The sequence below is a fragment of the Pinus tabuliformis genome, chromosome 6 (assembly GCF_031772625.1).
Source record: "Pinus tabuliformis cultivar Carrire ecotype Pingquan chromosome 6, CPIR1, whole genome shotgun sequence".
In the NCBI taxonomy this organism is placed as follows: Eukaryota; Viridiplantae; Streptophyta; class Pinopsida; order Pinales; family Pinaceae; genus Pinus; species Pinus tabuliformis.
Genome location: NC_142292.1, coordinates 2,013,637,079 through 2,013,645,878, shown reverse-complemented (window position 1 = coordinate 2,013,645,878; position 8,800 = coordinate 2,013,637,079). Strand labels below are relative to the sequence as shown.

The window sequence follows — 8,800 nt, the reverse complement described above, 5'->3', positions numbered from 1 at the left end:
CGTGAAGAGGGACTAATCCAACAATCTTGTGCAGTCCTGTAGAACTTGCTCTATTGCTTCCAACCCTGATTGAATGGCACGGTTGTGCTACTCTCTAACTTCTAGTGGTGTAGAAGGCTATGCCTTTAGCCACAGCTCAGTGATCTGCAGGTTCAACTCCAACTGAACCTTCACGGCCTCCTCCTTGGCCTTCCAGACTCCAGCCGCTAGTTAGTGAATCTTTTCTACTGTTTAGAGTACTGCCGACATGGCCAACTCTGGTATGCTGCTACAAGCCTCCTCCACGGCCTATTCCAATCCCTAGGTTTGTGCAACCAGGTTGTCGTGCTACAGTTTAAGCTATTCTACATTGAACTTCTGCTCGCTAAAGACTTGGAGGGCGCGACCCTTCCTGGCGTGAAGCTCAGCAATTACTCGATCCTGTAGTTGGTATAGGATTTCTCTATGAAGGTGTTGAAGCCACGAAAATCGGGTCTACAACAAGGGGGATACCCACCCAGTCCGGACCTTGGTTAGCAGCGCCTTTTCTCTTTGGTATAGCGGGTCCGACTGGGGATATGGGACCAGTTTCCCAATTTATGTGTGTGTGTGTGTGTGAAGAATTGATATTTCTTTTCTAAAAGTTCCTAAGTGAGATGCTCTAATTCTAACTCTAATCTAATAACATGCAATTGTATTCTAATAAACGGAAACATCTAATTCTATACTAACCCAGGGTGTAATCCTTCTGTTATGCGATCTAAAATGATTTCAAAGAACAATTGGTAATAAAGATCATTCAACTGTTATGAGAAAAGAATTCAATAGAGATGAACCACTTCATATAAAAAGTTAGACGAAACAGTTGTGAAAAACATATCGCATAATAAGCTACTCATACATTAAGCATAAATAAATAGCTATCACTATACAAAAGTGCCAAATGATAACTCAAGCATTCACGCATCAATATATAAACAACTAAACATGAATATCACTTTAACACAAAGGCAGAAATAGTTAAGAGATAGAAGTACCATTTATAACTAGTTCTACTCATGAGATTCAAGCGATAATGATTTATCTCTTCTTAATCCAACATCCACTAAGAGTACAGAAGTGCAACATCAGTAGCAAATATTAAATACAGATATCAATAAATCCTGTTCCATTCATTCATCAAAACCTCCTCAGAGGGTACAAAAGTGCATGTTCTGGGGATAAGTTTTTGATAAATTTCAGGACCCTTATCTAAATGCATGAGAAGGGTTTAAATACTACTAATTAAATCTAAAAATAACTTATTACAAAAATGTAGGATACGGTTTAAATGACCGTCCTCATTTCAGGCAAAAATAAAACAAAATTAAAACTAAAACTGAATCTAAAATTAAAACTACTAAATAATTATTTCTGTATCTACTCCTTGAAATCACACGCGTTCAACATATTTTTGATAAGAGTCAGCTGGCCGACTTCCGATTTTAGTTATGCTGTGAAAACAGAATCGGAAAGAGTTGGCACCATCTTCTCGGCAAAATTGATGATACACTTGAGAGTCATGCACTGGTTGTGTGCTTTTACTAAATATGCCTAGTAATAATCCAAATTCAACTTGGTTAACCTTTGGATTGATTCTGCCTTTTCTTGAGCCTTCTGTCTCCAGCCTGCTTGTAGTTGTTGTACTTTCAGTAGATACCATATTGAAGATGTTTCAGACAATTACTACTGGTTTTAGGATTCAAGTTTTACTATTTTACCTCTAGCATTGCTTTCTTACAAATTTCTGGTCTTACAGGTGACTGAGCAATTAGAAGCTTTCCTTTTCAAGAAGTTTTGCCCAGTGATGCACATCGGAAACTGCCTCCGTTTCTTGATCTGGGCTTCCTTGGTGCGTTTTTCACCCTTTGCATGTTTTTTTTTAGCGGATATAAAGCTCAAATTTTGTGAAAACAATGATTCCGCAAGATCTTGACCCTGAGTTTTAAACTTTCTGTTTTTTATATCAGCGCTGTCCAGTGTCCATTTAACCATGTCCATGTATGGAAGAATTTTGGGCCTCACTGCTATTGGGTGTAAGAACGAACAAGCTAGCTCTGTGATGGATGCCTCAGAAGAACCATGTGAGCCTGCAGTAGCCACAACTTCCATCACTCTGGGATTCTCTTCTTTAGGTAGATTATACATGCCTTCCCAAGTAGCAATACCAGCGTCTCTGTTATAGGCAGTGTCTGTATATAAGGGCGCCATTTCTTTCTCTTCAGAGCTTGGAGCTTTGCCTTTCTTTCCCATAATATCCTGCGTACTACTTTGTATCATTCTTTGTTATTCGTTCTTGCAATTTACAAATGAGATGAGAGTCATGATATGGAAAAGGTGATGAGAAAGCTTTAAATGCCGAAGACATATAAAATACACCACCCTACGTGAAATGACTTTTTGATAAGCATGAAACCCTATTTCATTAATGACTGGAAACTAACTCATTAATTAGCATTAAAGCACATAACCAGGTCTCAGTTTATGGAAAATACTTTCTCTTGAACGACGAGCCCGAAAGATCTGCGATGAAGCGATTTTTCTATTTGCTTCGCAATATCGCAGATCACAACATCGAAACATCATAGATTGTAACATCATAGATCGCAACATCGAAACATCATAGATTGCAACATCACAAATCACAACATCGCAGATCGCAACATCGCAAAATCGCAACATTGTAAAATTGCAACATCGCTATATCGCATTACCGCTCTATCGCAAAATCACAATATTGCAGTATCGCAGGAGCGTGGCATATGACAACTTTTGTTAATCTATTTTCTACAGAATGTGATTTGTGATATGCGCCATCGCATATCGATAGTTTAAAGTTTTTCAACGTAAGTGGTCTTTGACGTATGCGATGCAATTTATGTTTACTTAATGTGTAGTCTCACATCACGGTCTCGCAATCTTAGAATTCGGCTTGTAAGGGGGTATCCATTATATTTTTATGATGCGATATTTCCTAAGAAATAATTCTACTTTATCATAAAGCTTAAGATTTTTAAATTTTTCAAGGATATTCTTTAAGCTTATGATGGTAAGTTTTATTGAAAAAGGAAATTCAAGCACTAATTAATTTTTAAATTTTTTGACTAAGGGTCCCCACTTATTTAGTATTAGGGATAACACCTAAATAAGAAGGGGGGTTGTTGTTGGCCACAACAGAAGGGCAGCCAAATTCAACCCCTAGCCCTTCATTTGACTTGTCGTGGCCCCGTCGCCCTCGGTGGCTGCTAAGACTACACCTTTTGGTAGTAAAAAGTGTTCATGGTGCGGGGACACAACATCAGCTCGGCTTCGAATGTACCTGCCACAACGTGTGGTGCCACCATTCATGGCGGTCACACCTGTAATGCCTGGAACCATGCTCTGAGTGCCCCCAACACAGTTGTCTGATCTATCATTAAGTCTTCAAAACCATCCTTACTAACATCGCGAACTGTTTCGCCAATGTCAAGAAGGTCTCCCTCAGTGAGCTGGATTGGGTCGGTGAAGGTCTTTGTTGCCTTCGTCTTTTTCCGTAAGGCTGGCTTCTCATGGATGCGTGGCCTCTTGACTTGGGTCAATTTTGGTGTAGGGTCCATGCATTCCTCTGCCTCAGCCTCCCCCTGTATGTCCTGCTCCGTGGACATTTCCTGACCTTCCTCAGTCTCTTTGTGGGCACGGTTTTGGTCAAAACTATATTTGGGACGATAAGCTGCAAATGTAACATTAATGGTCTAAATGTGGGGAGAATAGTAAAATTTGAATTCAAAAAGGCCTATAAATCACAGGTGGCTATCCAGCAAACAACCCTTGGTGTTTTGAGAATTCAGTTGTTGCGCTATCAAGTGGGTATGGACCTTACAAATTTGGAGGCTTTGAGAGCAAGTTCAGTGTTTGAGACATTGCCGAAGGAGATGCAGGACCTCCTGAATAGAATGATGTCGAAAACCAAGGAAGCCACGTAGAACCCTATGTTGTCGGGGGGGGGGGGGGGGATGCATCAAAAATTCCAAAATCACCCTAGATGCCGAGGCCCAAAAAGGATCAATAGGCAGTAGGACCAGTCCACATGTCTCCACAAAATTTGTAGTTTGGTAAACTTTCTATGGAGGAAAAGGGCAAGACTGTTAATCTTGAGATGGATGATGAGGAGGAGGACCTCTAGGCTTTCATAGAAGAGATCGAGGTGGATGAAGAAATGGAGGAAGACATTCAGCCGATGTGCGCTGCAGTAAAACTGCCTAATATGTCCCTCCGTGGAAAGGGAAAGCAAAAGTACCCAAGGATTTGGATGCCATTATGAGCACACTCCAAACATCGCTCCTCCCAGATGGAATTTTGTTTGAAGGATCGGTTCTGGGCCACATGCCCACAATGAAATTTGAAGGTTTCGGCCTCATGGATAGCAAAAAGTTCCCACTTTTGGAGACTAGAAAACTCATGAAACAGAGTAAGGAAGGATAAGTTATAGTGCTAGAGCCGTGGAAATGGTTGCGCAGTGTGGAGGAGACCGGGCTACTCCACCTACTATGGATTCCACACTTTCATTGGGCAACAATGATAGTCTTTGTCATCAAGAAACTGCTTTGCCTAGTGCACGATGGGTACTTGTGGCTGGAGGAGCCTATTCCCATCACAGCAGAGCTTATTCACAGGATTTCTCTGCTTCCCTATACGGGAAGGGACCCCGCGGAAATAGCTGGTAAAAGAGGAGATTTGGTTCTCGCAGAGGCCATGAAGAAGAAATACAAGTTGGAAAAGAAGCAGAGAGGCTACATAATTAGTAGCATTCAGGAAAAATGGGTACACATAGCCACCCAGCTGCTGGCTGGGAAGGTGATGAGAAAATGCCACAGCAACGAGGTACCAGCGACGGTCGTCACACTGGCCAAATAATGCAGGGAAGGGGTTTAATTCAACTGGGCCAAATTCCTCTATGAGGAACTCCTAACCAACTACAAAGAAGCTCAGGAGCAGGGCAAGACCTTCCACTACGTGTGGTTTCTCTTGTCGATCTTATTGGTGAGAGGGGAACTGCCTGAGGACAATCAGTTCCCTCCCTTTGAACGGGACTTGCCAGAGGTAGCAAACTACGCGTCACTCTGGGTGACGAAGGATGCCATGCAAATCCATGAGAACAAGATCTTCTGGGTGCTCATGGAGGCGAGCATCTAGATGTGGATCAAGAAAAGGCCGCGCCTATTCCCCAAAGTGTATGACAGTCTGTGGAGCTTTGCAGACGTCAAGGAAGATATGCATAATGTGTATATCAAGGCACGTAAGGATCCGGCGCAGAATTGGAGAAAAATTCCTTTCATCATGATTAATGATTCTATTTTCATTGTGCTTGACTCATGGCTACCTGAGTGGCACACCCTAGATCTGGTGGCGCGCGATAAGATAGTAGTAAAAAAACAGAAGGATACCACCAAGCTGCTGGGTTAGCAGAAGTGTAATGAGCAGTTGTCCAAGGAGGTAAGGGCTTTCTGCGAAGCAACGAAGGCTATTGTAGAGCAGACCAAGGGTGTCGAACAAGCAGCAACAACATAGGAAACAAGGGCCACCATGACGCAGGAAGAATAAGGCCCAGACCTAACCACAGGACAGGGGATAGAGGACATGGCAGAAGGCATGTTGGCTTGTTGGGGCCTGACCCAAGTTCATAAGTGATTTAGCCAAACAAATCATGAAACTACCGGCCATTTCAGTAACAGTCTGTGGTTCACAGACTGAGGTCTCAACCGAGGTAATATGGACGGGTGCTGGAACCAGGTTTCCACACCCTAGTTATGTCTTGATGAAGTCTAGGAAGTTCGGGAACCAATCCCGCACGCTTGCATTACTCCACGCATCCATTCGTCCTTCGTAGCTTGTGCGACTGCCTTTACGCAACTCTATAAAGAGTGCGAAGAGGTGCTATCTAGATCCTTAATCCTTACTGTGATTTTATTATAGACCCTAACTTAATTACGTGGGCCCAATATTCTCATTAATCATTCAACATTCATAACAAGTGCGCGCAATCATAAACTGTAAAGAGATGCATAAATAAATCAGAAGCATAGACACAGAATATTCCAAAATCAACTTGTCTTTTATTAATTCTCTGTCTGAGCACAATCCCAACTCCACCCTGTGCACTCAGCTGCAGGGGTCTGCGGACACAACTGCAGACTCTACCAGGCCTTTGTGCACTCAGCTGCAGAGCCTCTTCCTACTACTACGACCCAAGACTTAGAGTTACATACTTAGAACGAATTCCTCATTCAAAAACCCATATTACTTCTCAAATCTAAGACTTAAAACTGACTTTACACCTAGAGCCTCACTCTATTTATACAATCCCATGGTCCGCAGACCATGGGTAGGCTGACATACCATACATTAAATTATATTATTTTAGTACATACAACCATAGACTCTCATGCTCCGTGCCCGCATTTTGCGGGGTATTTACATTACACTTGACCAAAATTCAGGCTTCAAGCCCCAAAAACCCGCTATGGGGGGGTCATCTACCCAACAGGCCCCAAACACAGTCATCGTGACTCATTCTGAGTCACTCGGCTGGTGTGGTGATCTTTGCGCGGAATCCATCTAGCAACTTTTGCACTTTGCTTACGTCTGCCACACATTCTTCTGTTGTTTGATGTATCAATTGTGTGAAAATCTCCGATGCATCATTGTTAGGTGCAATTCCTTGCCTGAGTGCATATATGCCCTGAATCTATGCCAACTTTCCCTCAATCTTGGCAGTGACCATGAATTCTTCCTCGAGCCAAGGCTAGATGTGTGCTTTAAGCATTGCTTCTTTCTGACGTGCGTCATCCACCTGTTCCTTTAGAGCCCGGGCCTCGTTCATCCTGGCAAGCCGCTGAGTAAGGGCGATCGTCCATGCGGTCCCTCTAATATTGTCATATGCCTATTATAAGTGCCATGCTTCTACCTCCAGACACTATATGTTTGGATCTTCCTGCAATGAGGTGAGTGTGAAGAGGGACTGATCCAACAATCCCGTGTAGTCTTGTACGACCTTCTCTATTGCTTCCAATCCCGATTGAATGGCACGGTTTCACTGCTCTCTGACTTCGGGGGGTGTATAGGGCTACGCCTTCAGCCACAGCTCAGTGATCTGTAGGTTCAACTCCAACTAAACCTTCGCGGCCTCCTCCTGGGCCTTTCGGACTCGACCCGCTAGTTAGTGAATCTTTTTTGCGTTTTGGAGTATTGCCGACATGGCCAACTCCGGTATGATGCTACAAGCCTCCTCCACGGCCTATTCCAATCCTTGGGTTTGTGTGACCAGTTTGTCACGCTACAGGCTGAGCTATTCTAAATTGAACTTCTGCTCACTCAAGATTTAGAGGGCGCAGCCCTCCCTGGCGAGAAGCTCAACAACTACCCCATCCTGTAGTTGGTATAGGATTTCTCTGGGAAGGGCGGCCAAATTCAACCCCTAGCCCTTCATTTGACTTGTCATGGCCCTGTCACCCTCGGTGGCTGCTAAGACTATGCCTTCTAGTAATAAAAAAGTGTTCATGGTGCGGGCGCGCAACATCGGCTCGGCTTTAGATGTACCTACCGCAACGTGTGGTGCCATCATTCCTGGGGGTCGCACCTATAATACCTACAACCATGCTCTGAGTGCCCCCAACACAATTTTCTACTCCTTCATTAAGTCTTCAAAAGCATCCTTAGTGACATCGTGAACTATTTCGCCAAGGGAAAGAAGGTCTCCCTCGATGAGCTAGATTGGGTCAGCGAAGGTCTTCGTTACCTTCGTCTTTTTCCATGAGGCGGGCTTCTCATGGATGCATGGCCTCTTGATGTGGGTTGATTTTGGTGCAGGGTGCGTGCATTCCTCTATCTCAACCTCCCCTTATATGTCCTGCTCCATGGACATTTGCTTGCCTTCCTCTGTCTCTTTAGTTAGTACGGTTGTGGTCTATGCTATCTACACTGCCACAGCTGCCTCAGCCGCCTTTTGCTGCGTGGCCACTTCTTGTTCCTGACACTTTTTGTCTGCCAGCTGCACGATGCGTAGCTTAGTTTCCTTCTTGTGCTACTGTGTTGTAATCTTTTCCATTTCTGCCAAGTCCGGGGCACGCCACTCCAAAGGCCAGGACACCATTACCGCAAATATCACATCATCCGTTGCGATGAACGTGAGCTTCACCCATGTTCGTGTGGGATCTTTGTGTGCCTAGTTATACAGATTATGCATATCCGCTTTGAACTCTGTTGCACTCTGTAAGCTATTATGGACTGTAGGGGACAAGTGCAGCCTACGGTTGATCCATGTTTGTATGCTTGCCTCTACGAACACCGAAAACACCTTTATCTCGTGAATCCTCATCACGTCTATTGTTGCCTAGAGCGAGGTGTACCTCGCGGCTTCAGGTAGGTCACCCTCAACCATGGGAAACTGGTTGTCTTCTAGCAGCTCTCCTGTAACCAATAGGATGGATAAGAGTAACCATGCATAGTGGAATGTCTTACCCTGCTCCTCAGCGTCTCTATAGTTTGTCAAAAACCCGTCACAGAGGAATTGCGCCTTGTTGAACTGGACCCCCTTTACGCACTGCTCTGCCAACGTAATTAAAGATGCTGGCACTTCGTCAGCCAAACATTTCCTCATAAGCTTGCCAACCAGTAGCTGGGTGGCTACGCACACCCCTTGGTCCTTGATGCTTGTGATTACGTACCCTCGCTTCCTCTTCTCCATCTTATATTTAGCCTTCATAGCTCCTGCAAGGGCCAAGTCGCTGCTCTTTCCTGCTATGGC

General features: G+C 44.1%; 1 pseudogene; it reads right to left on the bottom strand.

Moving 5' to 3' along the window:
- Positions 1 to 3,371: 3,371 nt before the first annotated feature.
- The window catches only part of LOC149267335 (flowering locus K homology domain-like), a 30,472-nt pseudogene continuing 25,043 nt past the window's right edge, over positions 3,372 to 8,800 (bottom strand).